We start from the raw sequence: 21494 nt of genomic DNA, 5'->3' as shown, positions 1-21494 counted from the left end.
AACTCCAAATGACGGATTGATCATGTATAGACTGTAGCTCGTTTCCTTTTTCTGTTTATATTCTTCAATTCTGCAAAGTTATAGGCAAGTATCTGTCAAATTGGGTAGTAACCAGATACGTAAACATGTTGTGATTTTGCATACTTTGGAGACGACAAATCAATAACAAGATCATTACTCGCATATAGGATTATTTTAGTCATATTAGTTGAAATTAATGCGTTTATTTTCAATTTTAGTGCAAATAACAAGTAACGTGCATTATTCCTTTGTTATAGATCAATTTATTATCGAATGTTCACGTCTAGGGTGTTGCCAGAGACGTATAGTTAAAAAGAAAATGTTGAGAATAAATCATACTCGATGATTAATACTAATGAAATATGCCTGACTCCATAAAGTATTGAGCACAAGCGGATTCCGATCAATCAACGTCAGCTCAGCTCTGCTCTGTCAATTTTATTTCGGATGTATATATATATATATATTATATATCATTTATTACTCGGAATTTTACAGCCCACACTATTAAGTAATTGACTTGAAACGATCACCAAGTAAAATATGGACAAATAATAACATTTGAGTACGCTAAACATGAGATTGGAAGTTCTGAGCCTCGATAGATATGGCCGATGGCACGGTGTAGTCCTACGTGTATCTTCTGCCAGTAAACGGTCTAAATTCAAAAGTGCTTATTATAACCCCTCCTTGTCCTGTATTTGGATTCCCTTTAATTGGGCAATTGCTTTAAAAAGCAGAAAAGGTTCCAGCTCTAATAAAAAAAAAAGGTTCTGAAAGTCGCGAAACATTTTTTTTATACGATATCTATAGACTTATTGAAGAGAGTAAGTAAACTGGCTACAGGTCATTTTTAAAATCATTTAAATTGTTTCGAGAACATTGTTATGATCATGTAGGAAACAAATTCGGAAAGCACGGTTGCATGATAAATCATAAATGAGAAACACTTTTGTCATAACCATACCATCAAAAACATTGCAATAATCGAAAACGAACATCCAAAAGTTAGCTTGATAATTCAAACAGAATAAGGTAAATTGGAATCATTGAACATATTTCAAATCAAGTTCATTGCAACAATATAACTTCATGCTGTACAAATCATGAATGAATTCTATTCCATTTAATAATCTAATCAAACATGGAAAGTAATATACACTTTATAGTGCTACTGTAGAGTTGGGTTACACGCACAAGAAAAGTACATGTACATAGAATAATTACAACATAACATCGTTGCATCAGAATTAACAAGACGTAAACTTTCGATTTTCACGAAGTGTAAGTACAGTATGCACAACGCGCACAGCTCACAGTGAACAGCACTGTTAGCTGTATGAAAGTGAGCCAAGGAGCTTCAAACAGTAAGCTCCTTGGTAGCCATGCATAATGCATACACGCATCGCACTGTACAAATATATTGCGAGCGAAGATCAGCCCCAGAATGACCTTGGTTCTGTTGGAGCGGAGTTTATTTTTAGAATCAAGCGATCGCGAGAGGCTAGATTTCGGGTCAGAAGGTCAAAAAACCGTGCGTGCGTGCATTTTCTGAACTTCCGCACTCGCTCGACTTGCCAGCGTTCGCGATCACGCTAAGTGAGAATCGATACAGCGAGCAGTGCAGCGAGCAATGAAGCGAGTCGGGGAGCGTGACGTCGTGAGAGCAAGCAGCCAATGAGCGCTCGACCTCGTTCCCCTCTGCCGAGCTTCGCGTGTGTACAGGAGTGAATGGGGGATTTGCCGTCGTGTCACGATGCCCCTGCCATTGACATTGTACAATTTCTAAAAGAGATTTTTGGGAAACTAGAAAACACGAATCTCCTGCTCCAGGAATTTATGAGCATGACTCAAACAAAACAAGAGAAACCTTCTGACTTTCTAAAACCCGTCTGCAACTACAATTGACCAAGTTGATAAATGCTGGAGAAATTTCCGAAGACAGTGCCCCCAGCAAACTCTTGGACCGCTTCAAAATGGGATGTGCAGACGAGTACATTTTGTCTGTCACAAACCTCCACCATCAAATAGTCCCACCTTCCTTGCGCAGCATGCGGGGAAGGCAAGCCCCAAGCCAACCGTGCAGCATCTTGCGCAGCAACTAGGCTCGCTGCAACTAGACGACAAGAAGGCAACCCAACCTACCCCAAAGAAATCGACCCCACAAATCCTCCCAAGTCTCCACAATCGTCAAAAAGTACTCAAAACAGACCTCCCACGGTTCTCGTTTGCTACAAATGTGGATACCTCAATCACTTCCAAAGTAATTGTAAGAACCCTCCAAATGAAAAATGAAAGGAAGAAAGTATCAGAATGAGAAATCAAATCATCGAAACGCCCTGAAAAGTGTCATCAAAGTAAACCCCCAAAATCAAGCTCTACCCAATTCCCTCCCAAGTTAATTGGCGAACCGTGCGAGTCCCCCTGTATGGTTGATGACATAAAGACCACATGTCTAATTGATAGTGGCAGCGGGGTTACTACGATATGGAAATCATTTTTTGAAAGTGGTCAAGACCCAAGGTTGCATTGGCAAACAGTTTAGAATCAATGAGCTCCAGCACAGAGTTAAGGAATTGGAGCAAAAGGTAGTTTCCAAAAAGTCACAAGGGCAAGAAGACAAAAAGTGAGAGGAAAAAGCTCATCAGCACTGAAAATATCGACGACAAAGACTGCATCTGACAGAGGAGCAGGAAAGACAGCTACATGAAAATTTCAATGTCACAGCAGACCAACTTACTCAAAGAGACGATCAAGTAACATATTGCAATGCTCTACGGGAATTCCTAGGAGCTCTTGTACACACACATAACCACTTGTTACATGCTTGGTCCATTGCCGTCATTTGCTTTTGTTGTCCATCTTGATTTGAAAAGTTAGGAGGCACTTTTTCTGGGGTATCCTCAGTGATTGTTGGCTTTAAGAGGGCTGCTTACGTTCTCTTGCATTTTTATTTTAAAGACTGTAAATTTCAAAGATTACTTGAGAGTGTAGATCAATGGAGGGGAACTGATTCAGCTGTACATTTTGGCAAGTTTTCATTTTGGGTGATTATAATTATTTTTCTTTTTTTTTTCTAGTTTTTGTCTCCAAATTGGTAATTTTGTATTTGCGCATTCTGTGCATTCTGAAGAATTTGAGGTTAGTAGTTAAGATCTAAGATGGATTTGAATTGATTAAAAGTATGAAGCCATATGTTACATAGGAATGTCTAAAAATATTGAAAAAAAAATCCATCTTTAAAGAGAGAATGCATGTGGATCTACAAACATGCAAATGACCCACTCAGAGAGGTAAAAGATGACAAAATGCAAAGACAATACATTGTTTGTTTGTTTTTTTATTCAGCAGGAACATTTTCTCACGTATCTGACAAACTAAGTTTGTCCTTTCAAAAAGTAAGAGTTGTAGCCTGATATGCTTCACATCTGGGTAGCAGATATGGTTAGATACACATGTATGAAAGGGTAGTCACGTGTCTGATAATGCATAAATATTACAAAATAAAGTCACACACAAAAAAAGAAAACACACAGGCCAATAGTTTGTATTTAAAAGCAGTAAGGTATCTAATATGATTGGAATTGCAAATTTTTGTTATTTTAATCAGAGCCTAAATGGAAAATTTAATTCAATATAATGAGCACATTTCACTGATTTCCGATAGGAGACAGTTTATACTTGAGTAGAATTGACTATATAAGATGAAATTGATGAAATTAAAAGTGGCTACAAAACTGTACGATCAAATCAAAAGTGTTCATCATCAAATGAAAGGTGGCCAGCATCTTATTAAAAGTGACTGCGATCAAATGAAAAGCGACCATCATCGAATGAAAGTGACCACCATCAAATCAAAAGTGGCTCCAATCAAATTGAGGTTGTCCTTTTTGCACACACACTACGAATGCCCAAAGGACAACTTTAATCCAATGGCCAGAACTGATTTGATTGCTGCCAGAAACCATTTGATGGCTGCTACTGCGGAAACCCATCACATAAAAAGTGACTGTGATCAAATGAAAAGTAGCCGTCATCCAAGCCATGTAGGCCATCAACTCAAGGTTGTCCTGTCTGATACCCCTTTCAGGTAATCGCGGTTCAATTATCCGCATCCAAATAATGCGGATGAAATAATCAAAATCGCGTTCATATATCCCATGAAGTGCGCACTACTTTTACGAGCGCCCGTTCATATAACGGTGCGAAAGACGGGAGTATTTGTCATGGTTACTCGGCACGCCTCTATAATGACGTAATGTTTCCGTTGATATATACTCACGTGTATGCACAGCTCTCGCTCAAGCTCAGCAATGAGCGGTTGTTCGGGAAATCGAGTGACCTTTGACCGAACTGTGGAATGTTAGTGCGCATAAGTCGTAAAACGCGTTCATGTATTCTCGATCTACTCCTTATGCTGCAATAATGCGCATAATAGCAGCATCAAAATAATGCACACTTTTTTACTCCTCTCCCGTTCATGTAATCAAATTTTACGACTTATTGCTCCTATTATCCGCATCCACGATTACCTGAAAGGGGTATGAGTTCCATACTGCAGAATGCCTTTACTTTCTTTCATCACAGTGAAGTATCCTGAAGGCTATTGCTTCATGCCAGACCATGACCCAAAGGTAAGCAGATTTGCATTTAGTTTCATTTTGTATGAAGAGCTTTAAAACAACTTGAGATTTTATGAATTAGTTTTTAATCTAATGAATTTAGAATGTACATGATATATTATTTATATACAAGTTTATTACAGTAAGCCATGTGGTTTCTACACCACCGTCGCCGGCAGTATCCGACATTTCAGCACACGATGTGCTGATGACTGATGTCCAGGGAGACTTGGACGACACCATTGAAACACCCCAGCTTCAGCCGCTTGTAGAGAAAGATGACAATGACGTCCTACCTGAGACCACTCCTCCTACTGAGCCGGTCCCACCAAAAAGGAAGAGGAGACTAGAGCCGAAGGATGTTCCTGGCACAAGCCAAAATAGCTCAGGGTTTAAGCATTTATTACCCTTCCATGCAATTTACTTTTCATAACTCAAAATAAGTATAGACCAGTCAGGCCTGGACGCAAAAGCTGCCATTACTGCAGTGTACCATGCACGCATGCGTATGGCGAATGCGTGATATATATGGTGACCGGCTTGCACCCGCCGCAATATCGACATGCATTCATGCAGTATATTATGTATTCAAGGTACAAATTTTATTTTTCTGAAGGATAATCTGCATGATGGTAATAGGCCCCTTCATGTTGTTGGTAACATTCATATAGCTATTTTCGTCCCTTTTGATATTTACAAATAAATGCATTAAGATTGAAAATAAATTGTACATACATTGTTCATGTCCAGCATATAGCGGGTCTTGTTTCAGTGTGAAATTTGTCTGAAGTGTGAATTTACATAAACTTTTTTTGTATTGTTTAGCTAGATCACATACATGCCAAATGCTTCATTCCATTAACCGCCATTACTATATGACTGCAGGTTCATAGAGAAAAACAAAGTGTAGGGTTTCCTAAAACAACTTTGAATTTCCTGATTTAAGGAAATTTTGTAAAACGAGTCATTTTTATTTTCAAGGGAAAACATTTTTTTTCCTACTATCGAATACACCCAGCGTTCAGACGATCCCCCTCTTCACGGGGACAGCGGGGAGAGATCATATTTCTTTACGATCGACGATCCACACGTGCTTTGAAATCCCCCGCTGAACGGGGGACAAATCACTGCCGGTGGTTTCAGCTGTACAGAAGTATTAGGTGTTACAAAAAACATTTCCCACTTTTGATCGTTAAAACTCAAGAAGTCTGTTACTTATTTTGCTCAGATTCGCACATAGTTTTGTGGGATATTGTTTGATTAGAAAACATGAGGATCAGGCGTCATCCTGTTATCTACAAGGTACATACGACCACCTATCTGTTATAGCATGCTATTATGTCCCTATAATTGCCCATACATCGAACTAAATTTTTACACTGATTACCTACCACACACCGCCAGTGTTCCCCGGGACGTACGCACGTAACCCATCACCCGCCATGACTATCCCTCTTTCCCGTTCGCCCTCATACAGTTCCCCGGTTTGCGGAGAGCTTTCACCTTCCAGCCGGGCAATACGGCCTGCTTCCTTTCCCCTGAAACACTCTCCCCAGAGCTGCTTGCTCTCTGAGACTATGTTGGGAAAGTGAACCCCCTCCGCGGGCGCACCTTTTTGGAGGAGGATAAAAGATGGACCCACATGTCAATTTTGGTGAGGTCCACCATCTATTCATATTTTATCTTTGACTTTGAAATTAGGTATCATTTTTTTGTGCCTTTTCTTCGATCTTTGAGTTTGATACATATTTTTAAATTGAACGATGAATTATGAATAAATGAATGTTAGTTTTGCAACCAAACAATATCCAAGTACACTATTCAGATTTCCAAAGTGGGAATTTGAGCAAAATTAGTAACAGACATTTTGAGTTAACAATCAAAAGTGGGAAATCTTTTTTTGTAACGCCTAGTAGTTCTTTGCCACCACATTTCGAGCATACGCACTTATGAGCAAAACAGCGGTGCGATATAAATCATGAGCTCAAGGTCAGTCCCCCGCCAGAATTTTGTTGCTAGGGGAGAGGGACATGTCCCACCGAGCGTCCACACGATGGGATTGTCGGGGGTTGTCCTGGCAAATGGGAGATTCCCCGCTAAGCAGGGGATCGTCTGAACGCAGGAATAGTAACGTCAATTTCAGTAATCGGTGTTTGGTTGTAGTGCATTATGTTTTGATCATATTTTCAGCAGATTAGCAAAGCTCAGAAGAATGTCGTGAAAAGGCACCAGAGACCTTGAAACCTGAAGGTAAGTCAGCAATGAGTAGGGGAGATATTGCTCATATTCTGATTCTATATGTCTCATACTGGGCTCCACACTAGCACTCTTGGCTAGTTGCTTGTTCAAGTGTTTACTTGCCCAAATGAGCAATATACTTGTTGAGTTTAAGAGTGTGTGCCTTGATGAAAATGCTTTTAAATACAGGTAAATTGAATTTACACCAAATAGAAATTGAATTAAAAAAAAAATGACTTTAATATTTCTTAATTTTAGATTTGAAATAATTTGCTTGCCCATTTGGGGCACATAAAATTTCCTTTCCATTTTTGCTTGCCCAGAAGCAAAATTTAATGCCCGTGGTAATTGTGCTACTTTCAAGTCCTGCATATATGGCTTACAGTACAGTGATAAACTTTATATCTGTACAGTGATTATTGTGAAGTTATTTTGTATTAAGCATTCATTTTACACCAAATTTACAATACGCTCACAAAAATGTCATATACCAACGAAACAGAATTCATTTCAAGCTTTGTATTTTTTATTATTGTTTGCATTGATTCAGGTTCACAAGTTAATTTTTACACTTTGCAATTGGATTTACAGGCACATGCACAAAGCAGGATGGGGAAAAGGAGGCCCGAGACTTCGTATAATCCTCGGAATGAAAAACATCCTCAACGATAACAGAGGCAAGTTTAGTTATTATTAGATGACAATTGGGGACCAATGATCTCGCAGGTATAGAATGCATTTGTCACTCAGTTCACAATAAGTGAAATTTGGTATCAGCGACTTCTTTTTATGTAAATTGCTGTGTCGTTGGTTTATACAATCAGAGAACAGGGACTTTCGATAGTATTGCTATGTTGTAAGTGGTCATTATTACAACAGGCTTTATCATATCAGAATTTACCCGTAGATTAAAAAGAGGAGTTTGAAGGCAAGAGTGGATATATGGTTATGGTACTATACAGGGTGGTCCACAACTTGAAATCTTACCATGTTGCAAGCTCAGAATCTGAGAATATTGCAGAAATTGAATATGCGCAGAGCGCACACGATGAGTACGTACACAACATGTGGTGTAGTACGCAATATTATGCTGCTTACATTCAATGTTCTCTCTCATGTTTTGCACACAAATATCTAAAGTACCTGGTAGTTTGATGTTTCTTATGTTATGCACATGTTTTGCACATTTTTGAATACTTTTACTTTGAGCTTGTTGCAAATTCTTGAGGATGTTGCATAGCATGTTGCTGGCTTTTTAGGATGTTGCACAAGAATTTTAGCATGTTGCAGCGACATGCTAAAACCCCTCGTGGACCACCCTGCTATATAAAACAATTTTAATTTACATGTTCACTATTCAAAAGCTATTTCTCGGCTATGACCTTAGATCACATACTTCAGTCACATTTTTTTTTTCTCAGACATTTTCTTATTTGAAGTGGAAGATGAACAGAGAACTACTTTCCTTGAGATGAAAAGTCATAGGATTCAAACTGACAGTCTCCAGGCAGAGGTTTCCAAACTCAAGGTTCTCTTGAGCAAGAGAAGGTAGTGCAGAGAAAGCAGAACTGGAAGCTGAGAATGTCAAACTAAAAGTGTTCATTGCGGATCATTGCATGAAAAATGTGTCAAATCAAAGTAAGACATTAATACCAAGGTGCACATCTGGGTAGAAATCTCAAAATGCAAAACAATGTGCTCCAGACAGTAGCTACAAAGTGGAAGAATGCAGACAAAGAGGATTTCATCCCAAATTTAAGCATATGTGGACTCCGACTGGTCCATATTTGGCCATTACCAAATTGTCCGATGTAGTATATTGCGTCCAAGAGAACTCCTGGGAGAAGCCCAAGGTGGTACAAATTAACCGAATGAAGCTGTAATGTGGTCAAAAATTCACAAGTTGGTTAAAAGTGTTTCCAGTCAAGAAGAATCCTTTTCGACTTGCCAAGATGATACACAGATTTGTAAAGTGATTCAGTCTGGGAAGAGCTAGGAAAGTAATTTTGTAGCAACCTTCTGTATATGCCGACACTGCTGAGGATTTAATTATAAAGGCATCCCAAGAAAAGAGGAGGTGTTGGAAAGAAGAGGAATTTTGAAGACAACAGACATATAAACAGCATCATCACTGAAGGTCTGGCAGCACAACTCCGCGAGCTGAGTCAGAGAAGATCAAAGAAAGACCAACAACTGAAGCGAGCTCTTGCTCCTGCACTTATTATTTTTGCAGGAGTTTTCTACAAGGATGTTGTTCTCATCGATTATGGGGCTCAGAGCAGCCCCTCAAAACTTCAAGTCATTTCATTGGGGAGGGCAAGCTGCATGGTGCCCTTCCACCACCAGCTAAGTGAAGCTGAAATCGAAGAAGTCATTGAGAGTGCCTTTGAAGAGAGGTTGAAGGGTCTCAATAAGCCAAGGTAATAAAATGAGAAGTGAAAAATGAGTTATATCCATAGATTTCAAATCACTTGCATATCTTTTAGCGAATAAAATGGGGCATTTTTTGTTATTAACATAGTGCACATGTACTAAGGACGAAACAGGCATCAAGATGATCGTGAGTTCGCGCTACAAGGGACAAATACTTATTCATATGAGATGTTACACACAATCATATGACATTGAGATGGGCAGACCGACCGAACAGGGTGTTGCCATGACGGCTGCTGAATGGCGATGTCTTTGTGAAAGGAGAGAAAACATCGCGGAAGTTCTCCGGACTTATCACAAAGATGATGAAGGTGCCCTTCTTCTTCCACTCTTAATGGAGCTGACAATGCAGCAGAGGGATGAGGGAAGAGGACGGCTTCAGCGCATTCACTTCAAGGGGCCGTGGCAGCGGATTAAAGTCATCGAAAAAGAATTGCGCAAGAACCGCGACGTGTTGGGGAGTGCAAGCTGCATGGTGCCCTTCTACCGCCAGCTAAGTGAAGCTGAAATCGAAGAAGTCATTGAGAGTGCCTTTGAGGATGGTGAATCAAATCTCATCTTGCCTAGAGGAATTGAAGGACTTGTTATTGCAGAATACTTCGGAAATAGATTACGTTCAACTGGTTCTCATGTCCCCCCAGTTAAATGTACCAGTGGCCTTACCGTGGGCTCTGGTGAGGGACTTTGATATCGCTGCCATCCTACAAAGAATCGAGGAAGTGCTGAACAGGAACCAGAATTTCTTCATGAACCCTGACTTCACAATTCGTTTTTACCATTTGGAAAATCCTGTGGGGGGTGGGTACCGCAAGTTTGATGGTGTTCCCGAAGGAGTGGCAGCAATAAAGAAGAAATCTGTTATCACCATTCCCTCTGGTGATGATGAAATGTGTTTTGCGAAAGCAATTGTCATCGCAAAGTACCACGTGATCAAAGACAGTCGATCCAAATTATGGACTCGCAATGACATCAACCGACATCAAGGTTTTTAAGAGAGGCCCGGGAACTTCACAAAAAGGCAGGCGTACCTGTTGGTCCAGTCGATTCAAGCCAATAAGGCTCCTTCCAACAGCAACTTTTACCCAACTACCGCTTGTTAATCTATCATGGTCGTAAACAGGGTCGCTGATATTTGCGGGTCCACCCGAACCCAAGTGTCTGTATTTGTACTTGTCGGGATCGCAACATTATTACGTGATCTCGAATCCATCTGCATTCCTTTGCGTGCATTACCTATGTGACCACTGTCACGAAACATACCGAGACCCTCGTTACTACGAATGTACTTCAATGTGTGGCCGTTGTTTTTCAGTAGAGTGCGACTAAAGGGACGCTGATCACAAAACCCATCGTTTGCCCGAAATGTAATATGACTTTTCTAACTCAAAAATGTCACAATCTCCATCTCGTAACCCCTTTTTGTGGCAAGACGGCGTGTCAAACCATGTTTAGGTGTTCAAAATGTGAAAGATGTTTTAACAAAGATTTGATTGGCAGCAATGAAACTTTCCACAAATGTTCAAATAGTTACTGTAAACCTTGTACACAGTACGTGGATGGTACCAAACACAAGTATTTTATGAAAGTTACAAAAGGTAGCCCATTCTACACACCTACCCATCCAAAAAAGTCCAAATCAAATTCCGAAAACAGCTAGTTCAACCAACACACCAAAATCGAACAAAGCAAAATCGGAGAAATACAAATTCTTTTATTTTGAATGCTTGCAGGAAATGCAGTTACATGTTCCAAACTATGTTCATGTGTCATGGGAGTGTACAGACTGTATGGATGGTCAAGACCCAGATTCCGAATGTCCCACATGTGGTCCTAAAGATGATAGGGAAGTGGAATTTCTTTTCGTTATTGGACAATAAGCGTCATTAACCGTTTTCTTTGTGCAAATGCACTCAGGCGACTTGCCTTGGTTCATCCTCGGCACGCTTTCGCCATTCTCGCTCAAGTATCCAGTATTCCTCCTCCCCCCCCCCCCCCCCATTCCTATCCCACATCAAATCTTCCAGTCCCCTAAAACCCAGGATAGATGTGAAACGTCCTTGAACTGTCTTCACTTGCTGCAAAGTTGGCTTTACTGTACACTTAACTTGTAGGCAAATTTTGGTGCTTACCTTTTCTTGGATGATGGTCGCGTGTGCCCGTGCGCGCTACCTCAAGCATTGATATCAATACAGCGCGGGTGTGATGTGTATTGTGTGCTGTGGATAACAGGCACGGGATGTAAAATTTGCTGTGTGTGTCCGTGGGGTAGTGTAAAAATTGTTGTTTCACATAGTTCTGTGGTTGGATGAAAACTGTTCCTTGTCTTCAATCCTTTGCCTGTGTTAGATTAGCACTTGCAGATTTACAGAACTGTTATTTTGCTGTGATAGCATCACAGTTATAAACAAATGATTTTTGTTTTTAACATAACAATCTGAGAAAGAAAGTATTCAGGTTTGACCACGTAAACCAAAACTTGCCTTGCAGACTTTGCACTGATTAGTTTAGTGATAATGAGATGTAAGCCCGCAAGCTTTTTAAAATTAATAATGTGACAAAATCTGCATTTTTTTACAAACATGATCTTTAAAGGAATGTCTGTCTATCCTAGCACATGAGGATATTTTTATATAGAAATTGAATGTTTTATCTTCTCTGCAGCTTGAGCAGCGTTTACTATAGGATAGCAATTAATGTTGTTCCTTTTCCTCTTATTTATTTGTTTTTGTCTGCACAGTTATTTTATGGCTGCTGAACGTTCAAAGAGGAGTATTGATCGGGTCGACTACAAACAACTTGCAGAGGGGCCCGCCAGCATTCAGCAAGGAGAAGACAAAGAGTCCCACTTGGTCGTCATCCAAACTCTCCCGCCTGGATGTTATCGATACAAAGGTAGAGGCTGGAGTAACCTTTTGCCAAGTTCATTACATCGGATGGCAAAAGAAGTACGACGAGTGGAGAGAGTTTGAGTGATATAGTTGAAATCTCGGAAGACTTTCGAAATCATCGGAACAAGCAATATCACTGTTTTATAAACAACTGGCCATCATCATCAAAGAAAAGCTTATGATTACCAAAAAAGAGGACAGCTTTGTGGAGATTAGAGCACCCATAGTCTGGGACACGTTTGAACCTTTGAAACGCTGCAGCTATCCTGTGGGAAGCAAAGAGAAGTATAGTGTTAAGCTCCATGATATCACAGAATAAGCCTCACCAATAACATAAGGAGTGTATGTGGGACATGAAAATTTGCAAAGCCAACTTGCTCATTTTTTCTATGTGTTGCAACATGCACTTTTTCTATCTTGCAGGTTGCAGAATGGTACGTTTGTAGCAGTACAGTTCAGAGACAAGAAAGGGAAATTTGTCTATTTGGCCATGGTAAGTTTAAAGACACACGGACATCACAAGTGGATGTGCACCATGGAGACTACCACCCCAACACCCCTACGATTTTGTGTGCATGGGACTGTGTGCAGTTTCTGTGTGGCAAAAATTGGTCCCAATGCCTAATTCACTTGCTGATTGACCCCACGCTGTTTGGATTCAGCGTCATGATATTTGATACGTGTTGGGCGCACAGAACTCTACACACATAGAAGAATCAAGAGCCGCCCGTTCTGTCGCCGTCGCTCGACTGGTTGTCACGTGACGTCTGCCATTTTACGCAGCAACACTCTTTGTGCAGAAATTCCTGGCGGCATTCAATTGACCATGCTTTTCTGACATTTCGGACTGAGCCAGGCACTAAAATGCCTTATTGTGCGGCTATAACCTACACAAATCGTTTGACAGAGGATGTTGAAAGACTTTTCACAGGTGAGTTTGACACCAAGCCATGATGAGAATGACAAGTGAATTAATGCCCGAATGTCCGGAAGGCAGACGGACAGACGGACGGATGGACAACCCAAAAACATAATGCCTCCGGCACCACTTCGTGGCGGAGGCATAAAAAAGCATCATCTCAACGTACACAATTGCGTAACTTATCGAGAAAAGGTCTCATCGAAAGGGCACGGGCGAACTTTGCTGAAAGAAGGAGGATTGGGAAACAGATGACACGACTACGGCAGCGTATTAGGAAAGAGTTCGAGAAGGAGAAGGTAGATCTTACCAACACTCAGTCAAGGATTCTTGAAAAGTCTGTTCTAGAACTTGAAGATGTCATTGAACAGCATGGATCTGTTCACCAAAAACTACTATGGGCGCAGCAAAAGAAGGCACTGCAACTTAAAGACAAGAAAAACATGAAATGACATCCAGCAATGCTTTGAATATGTATTGCGATACAAACGAAATCAAGTGCAGCATGCAAGATCTTGAGAGACTGTGGCCTTGTAAATTTGCCCCACCCTACCACATTGAAAAAATAATGTAACTATGCCGCACCAAAAATTGGAATACAGTATGATGTGCTGGAGACGCTGTTAAAAGAATTTGACATTGACAGTCAACCCAGTTACAAATGTAATGTATTTGTTATTGTAGATGAGATGAAGATCAAGTCCGGCTAAGTGAAGCTGAAATCGAAGAAGTCATTGAGAGTGCCTTTGAAGAGAGGTTGAAGGGTCTCAATAAGCCAAGGTAATAAAATGAGAAGTGAAAAATGAGTTATATCCATAGATTTCAAATCACTTACATATATATCTTTTGCCGAATAAAACGGGGCATTTTTTGTTATCAACATAGTGCACTATGTACTAAGGACAAAATAGGCATCAAGATGATCGTGAGTTCACGCTACAAGGGACAAAATACTTATTCATATGCGATGTTACACACAATCAAATGACATTGAGATGGGCAGACCGACTGAACAGGGTGTTGTCATGATGGCCGCTGAATGGCGATGTCTTTGTGAAAGGAGAGAAAAAAATCGCTGAGATTCTCCGACGATGAAGGTACCCTTCTTCTTCCACTCTTAATGGAGCTGACAATGCAGCAGAGGGATGAGGGAGGAGGATGGCTTCAGCGCATTCACTTCATGGGGCCGTGGCAGAGGATTAAAGTCATCGAAAAAGAATTGCGCAAGAACCCTGACGTGCATGTTTAAAGGCCGTCTATTGATTACTTTACACAATGCCTTAAATTGCACATGATGTTTACACAGTTACACCAGAAGTAGATTTTTTTACCCCATCCTCACCCCTCCCAGAAACGTATAAAACCCTCCATACAATGCTTCACATGCTATAATTTTCCACTGGGTTGAGACTAAAGGCTGTAGCATACAGTGCTAAGAGCAGAGGGACGATGGAATCGTCACATGAGTCTGAGTTATCAGGTTTACAGAAAACATGGTGATTGAGGCAAAATTGGAGAGATTTTTTTAATGCGTTGTAACATCATCGATGTAACATCATCGCAGTTACAAAAGGTTGTTGATAAGGCTGTTAGTAGCGTGCGTGAACTGGTCCGACAGGTGCCGTTATCGGCAACTCATCGCAATGACGATTGTCAAGACATGGAGGTAAGGGGACGTGATGTTGATTGTAACGTGGGTACAGCAAGAGATAATGTTGTAGAGAACAACAATGTGATCCCATCGGGTACACCTCCTCATATGAGATCAAGCTCGATATCCTATGAAAATATGCCGGGATGTAGCAAAGCTACGGACAATCATGCAGTTCCTCCTCCTCATATCAACTTTCAACTCTACTCTGAGGATGAAGATTTTAACGATGAAAATATTAACGATTGTCCGTCTCCCACACAACAAGGTGGTCGACAGAAATTCAAAAGAACACTTCCGGAAAATGAAAATGTTCAAGACCACAAAAAAATTATGAAAGGAGGGAAATGTAAGACTAAAACAAAGCATACAGAACCTAGATACGAATGATCCTGAAGAGGCAAGTTTGGAAAACAGTCCTCCAGAAAATATTTCATCACAACATAGTTCCCAATCGCGGAGGTAAAGAGGTAAAGTCTTTACCATAATGGCCGCCAACTATGTCATTTGACATTGGAGAGTATCTCAGATCTATTGACAATGTTGACTTGCGACAAAGACTGATGGCGGATTATAAAGATGGGAAGGGGTACTCGTACTTCGAATCCGGATGGTTTAAGGAGGTGGAGTTCCATCCCATCTCTGAGAACAGCGAGTTCTGTTTCCTGCACACGAAATGTCGCCCTTCACAGCGGATCAGAAATATTCCATGGAAAGTTTGGGTGGCCATTGGCAAGTCGTCGGGAACAGTAAAGAGTGCCTACTGTACATGTTTTGCTGGGTAAGCGAGGCTGAGCTTACATTTTCATGTCAAAGATGACAAAGTCTGTGTTAACATGTGAAAGTCTAAGTCTTGAGTGCTAAAACTAAAACAATAACTTAAGTTGTGCGTGCAGGACTCCTGTAACCTGTGTAGGGCTGGAGCTTGTTCAGGACAGTAAGAGTTTAATAAACAAACAGGACAGATCTATAGAATTATAATATATTTTTATATTTATTTTTGTGTGTTTCCGTGTATATGATTATCATGGTACACACAACATGGATGTCCGTTTGAAACACCCCCATGAGTATGTGCGTAGTAGGACCATGCTTTAGTGGTAAAACTGAATTTGTCAAAAAAATATTGAAAAATTCCAAAACGATATTTCCGCCTCCCCCCAAAAATCATTTGGCTCTATTCGGAATACCAAGATGGTTACTCCGATATGGAATTTTATGAGAACTTACCCGAAGACTTTTATAAATTTACAGATTCTCAAAAGTCTGTTTTATTCGTGATTGACGATCTGATGACGGCTGCTGCTGACAGTAAAAAGGTGTCTGCACTTATCACTAAGGGCTGTCACCACAGAAATGCTAGCGTCATATTTATTTCGCAAAACATATTTCACAAAGGTAAAGAAGCACGCACCATATCTCTTAATACACAATATTACAGCTTGTTTAAAACTTGTAGAGATAAATGGCAAATTAGCTGTCTTGGTAAACAAATGTACCCCGGGTGAGGTAAATTTTTTCAAGAGGCCTTTCACGATGCGACGAAGGAGAAATGGGGTTACCTGTTCGTCGATTTGAAACCAGATACACCGGAACAATTTCGGTTACGCACAAACATTTTCCCAGATGAGACTCAATATGTCTACGTCCCAAACGTATAAATTATAGCGAGCATTTTCGTCAATCATTATTCCGCCACTATGTCCCGCCGCATACGGACACACGCTGCCCTTCTCGAAACTCTCGCCCACTGTAAGCCCAGACATCGTGAACAGCTGATATAAACGGGTGACAGAGAATTTATCGACGCCATATGTGAATGCTGCGTGAATCTTATCCGCGGTAACATTAAGATTACAGACGGACAGAAAAGACTTCTATCAAAGCATAAACTTAAACTTCGCAAATTATCGGACAGAAAAACAAGTTTAAAACAGCGAAAGAAACTTCTCACTCAAAAAGGAGGCTTCCTCCTGTTTTTACTTAAAACTCGTTGGACCAGCTCTCGGTGCATTGACTGGAATTTTTTCGCAAAGAAAGTGAATGTCATGGAACACGCTCGAAAACTCGTCCTGGTTCCACCTGATGTGCTTCATAATTGCAGCAACAATCATCTACCGCAAATAAACAATAAGAAGAACTGGATGATAGCATAAACACCATATTGCAGCGGACGGACATGGACGCGTACAACAAGGCTTTACTGTACTCTCAGTATTTGCAACGTTTCTTAGCAGCCCATGACTCCTCTAAAAAGCCATTGTCCATAGAAGTTCGTGACACATCACTGATACCCACATCTCAGGACGATGCTCCTGTGCCATACGAATCATCGTCTTCATCCAGCGACAGCGCAGTAGAACAAGAGGTCTTGCAGCATGTGCCGTCCCCTTATACCAAGCGAGCGAGACAACTATTGGATAAGCTGAGGGTCAACCCTGATGTGAATTGGACTTCCAACGGTGAATTGTCGATTGACGGTAATGTCATTCATGGTAGCAGTATGTGCGATCTCATGTTTGACATTTTTCGCGAGAGACGTGGATTTACCCCAACAGGCAGCCGTGCTTTTATCAAATTATTGTCCGACAAGAAGATTCCAGAAACATGTATCAGTAACCCCAAACGACGCCTGATACTTCGCAAATATAAGGAAGGTAAAGTCGACGAAGAAAGCGAGAAAGCTACTGAACCTTTGCAGGTAACCCCCAACCCACAGCCTGGAACGCAAAAGACCTCTAGAACGAGTGTAATAAAACGTGATATTCCTCAATCGCCGAATTGGTTTAGGTTTTAATGCGCTGCGTGCTACAGCCTCATGCTATACTCTCAATAGAATTCATATAATGAAACACTTTCTGTATTTATACTGTGACATATTTGAGTGTTCATTTCTCAACTCTCACATGTAGATGACAAAGCTATTTTTTTTTCTCTCACCGGTAATTGAAAAAATATAGACAGTGGGATTTTACATATTAACTTTACTTTGTAAATACTGCAAATAAGTTTGTGTGTCGTGTTTGTTTTCGCCAAATCACAGTTAAATTATTTTTGAGTTCTGGTACGATGTACAAACGATGATAATAACAAAACGATGAATTGGTCAATCGACCGATTGATCAAATGATGTTTTTTTTTTTTTTTCTTTTTCCGTCTTTATTTTGCTTCTTCACAGATTAACAGATACAGAATTTTGACATTGCTGCATATATAAGTACCGTATAATGTTTTCTTTTTTGCAATGGTAAAAAACAAATTGTAATACAATGCAAGGGGGAGGCTAAAAAACTCCCTCATTTATACCAAAAACAAAGAACCGAGTCCACTCAGCTTGTTGGGCTCAGCCACAACCCCAACATATTCTCAGTCATGTTTCAGGGATGATTTAATCATCCCTGCAAAACTTTCCATCCCCACTTGTCTACAGGCCGAACAAGCCAGTCCAAACAGAGTCTATAATCATATTGATCATGACAAGTGCAGAGGTTTGAAAATCTGAGTTAAAAGTGTAATTGACTGTAATTAGAATTTAGGAATGTAACTGAGCCCAATTGCTTAGACTGCACGTAACAAACACCATTTGGTTCTATGAAATGTTAATTTTCCTTTTCTATAAGCTATAGCTCTTTCAACCTTTTCTAGATAAATTATCTCATTCTTAAACTGATCAAAACTTAAGGTCTTGTCTTGACATTTGTTACGGAAAATAAAATGTTTTGCATATAAAATAATGGTGTTTACCAGAGTCTTCTGGGTGTCAATACCAAAACAGATATCAATACAGGTTAGAGGTGAAGAAAGTATTGCAGTTCTTTCTAGCCACTTCGTAACGTTTTGCCAAAAGGTTCGTACATAGTCACAGTAAAAAAACAGATGGAGCAATGTTTGCTCTTCAGTGTTGCATAAATTACAATTTGGGGATGATTTTATACCAATTTTAAATAAAAATTTGTTTGTTGCAATTATACGGTGCAAAAACTTAAATTGAAAGGTTCTAATTTTTGTATCTAATGTGGCAAAGAATGAAATATTGAAACGCTTTCTCCATATAATCAAACTCTCAAGAGGTTGTTGCAAATCTGTTTCCCATTTTAACAAAACACGGGAATACTCGGTTGGACAGATCTTTTTTAACAACTGTGAGTAACAAAATTTAACAGGTGATTTATGGCATACAAATGCTTCCAACCTGTCATCAAAAACTTCAGGCTGCTCATCAACATTTACATGTTCTTGTTTCAAAACTCTTTTCCACTCAGCAGGTATAGCTGATAAAATTGCAAAATAATCTAAATAGTTTGAAATAGGAAGATTAAATTCAGCCTGCAATTCTTCAAAAGACTTAAAAAAACCATTTTCTCGTATCAAATCTCTAACGTAAAATATACTTGCATTGGACCACCTTTTGTAAAATACAGTTTTGCCTGCTACCTTAATAAATGAGTTATTCCAAATCGATTGCCAAAGTATATCTTTATATCTAGCAGGGTTGTAGTATCTGTAATGGGCCCAAGCCTTTAATACATCAATCCAAAAAAGATTTACAGATAAGTGGTTACAATCGTGTGCACTAAAGTTTCCTCTGAAAACACTCTTTCCTCCACATTTCTCCAGAAAGAATTTAGAGAACAATTTCCATTTTTTGGTTCCTGTTTGAGTTTCTTCCTCGAGAAATCTCTTTACCCAAGATACTTTTAATGCCTGACAAAAACTTTCTGCATGTGGCATTTTCAAGCCTCCATTTTTGTAATCATCATACATAATAATACGTTTAATACGGTCAGTTTTTTGGTTCCAAACAAAGTTGAACAGGAGTCTCTGTAACTCATCAAAAAAACGTTTTGGAGGATCTTGTATGTTACTGAATAAATACACAAACTTAGGCATCACCAGTGACTTAATTATAGTAATTTTTCCTAACAGTGTCAAGTTACGGTGTCTCCAAATGTTCAGTGTGCTTTCCGTTTCTTTCAACTTTATTTGGAAATTCTGGTTAAAACAGTCTACACTTCCTCTTAAAGGTATATATATTCCCAAGTAAAATAAATACTCTGTTACCCAGTTCATCTGGATATCTGAACACAAAGTGCCACTCCACGGACCAAGACAAGCGATGTTGCTTTTTTCAATATTAACTTTCATCCCAGATATTTTTTGAAAAGCAGACAGTAATTGAAATGTGTTTCTTAAGTTCACTTCATTAGCAGATAAATATACAATCGTATCATCAGCGTATTGACTAACTCTGAGTTCGACTCCATCAATTTTAATGCCAGTAATGTTCTTACTTTGCCTTAACATGATACCTAGGATTTCAACTCCAACTAAAAACAAATAGGGTGATAAAGGGAAACCTTGTCTGACACCTTTTTGCAAATTGAAATTGCTTGAAGAATATCCATTGTTAATTACACAACTGGATATGTCCGAGTACATCACTCTAATCCATGTAATGAAGTCGTCTTTAAAACCAAAGGTTTTTAAGCAAGCTATTAAAAAATTCCACTCAATATTGTCAAATGCTTTTTCAAAGTCTATTGACACAGCTAAACCTTTGAATGGTTTCATTTGACAATACTGAATCACATCTTTCAATAGTCGAATATTTTCTCCAATATAACGATTTTTTAAAAAGCCTGTCTGATCGAAATCTATTAAAAAAGGCAGGACTTTCTTAAGTCTATTTGCAAGAACTTTTGCTAGAATTTTATAGTCATTGTTCAGAAGTGTGATAGGTCTCCAGTTTTTCAAATGGAGCTTATCTTTACCCTTTTTTGGCAGTAAAGTGATGACACCCCGCTTCATCAGTGTAGACAGCTCTCCATCTATAAAACAAGTGTTAAAAACTTGACATAGTATATCTTTTATGTCTTGCCAAAATACCTTGTAGAAATCTATAGGAAGGCCATCACAACCCGGAGTTTTTTCACTTGGAATTGATTTAACAGCCTCGAAACACTCTTTTTCAAATACCATGCCTTCACAGAGGTTTGCCTGTTCTTCTTTTAACATAGGCATTGAAATATTATCAAAAACTTCTTTAATGTCCCTTTCTTCAACTTTACATGATGTATATAAATTTTCATAAAAATCCTTTTCCATAGTCAAAATTTCAGATGGGTCACAAACGATCTCGTCATTCTTTTGAAGTTTTTGAATATGTTTTTTGTTGTAATTTCTCTTCTCCAAATTAAAAAAATATTTTGTATTTTTTTCACCATCACTGACCCAAGAAGCCCGGGTTCTAATCATTGATCCCCTAACAAATTCTTCTTGAATTTTAGTTAATTCTGCTTTCTTGTTCAATAACAACTTTTCTAGATCATGATCATCAGGATTTTGATCAAAATCGTTTTGAAGTTTTTCTATTGATTTTGCTAATAGTTGAAAGTTATGTTTTAAATCTCGTCTAATCTTTGAAGATAATTCAATACACTTTTGTTTTACTTTAAATTTAACAAACTCCCATAAGTTACAAACACTCATATGAGAGTGCAACTTAATTGTAGATATTATAACTTTTCTTATTTGTTCCCGATTGTATTCTTGTGACAAAAGAGATGTATTCATCTTCCAGAACCCTGGTCCTCTTTTAGGGACCTTCTTAATAACTATTAAGGAAATAGCTGAATGGTCACTCCTGTGCCCATAATGTATATTACAATCCTCAACATAGTTACAGATATTTTTAGAAACCAAGAAATAGTCTAACCTGCTAC

This window comes from Diadema antillarum, unplaced genomic scaffold (assembly GCF_040938485.1).
Source record: "Diadema antillarum isolate AM-2024a unplaced genomic scaffold, OU_Dant_1.0 seq00000886_RagTag, whole genome shotgun sequence".
NCBI classification, from domain to species: Eukaryota; Metazoa; Echinodermata; class Echinoidea; order Diadematoida; family Diadematidae; genus Diadema; species Diadema antillarum.
The sequence above is the reverse complement of the archived record's forward strand: the minus strand, read 5'-3'. Positions refer to the sequence as shown.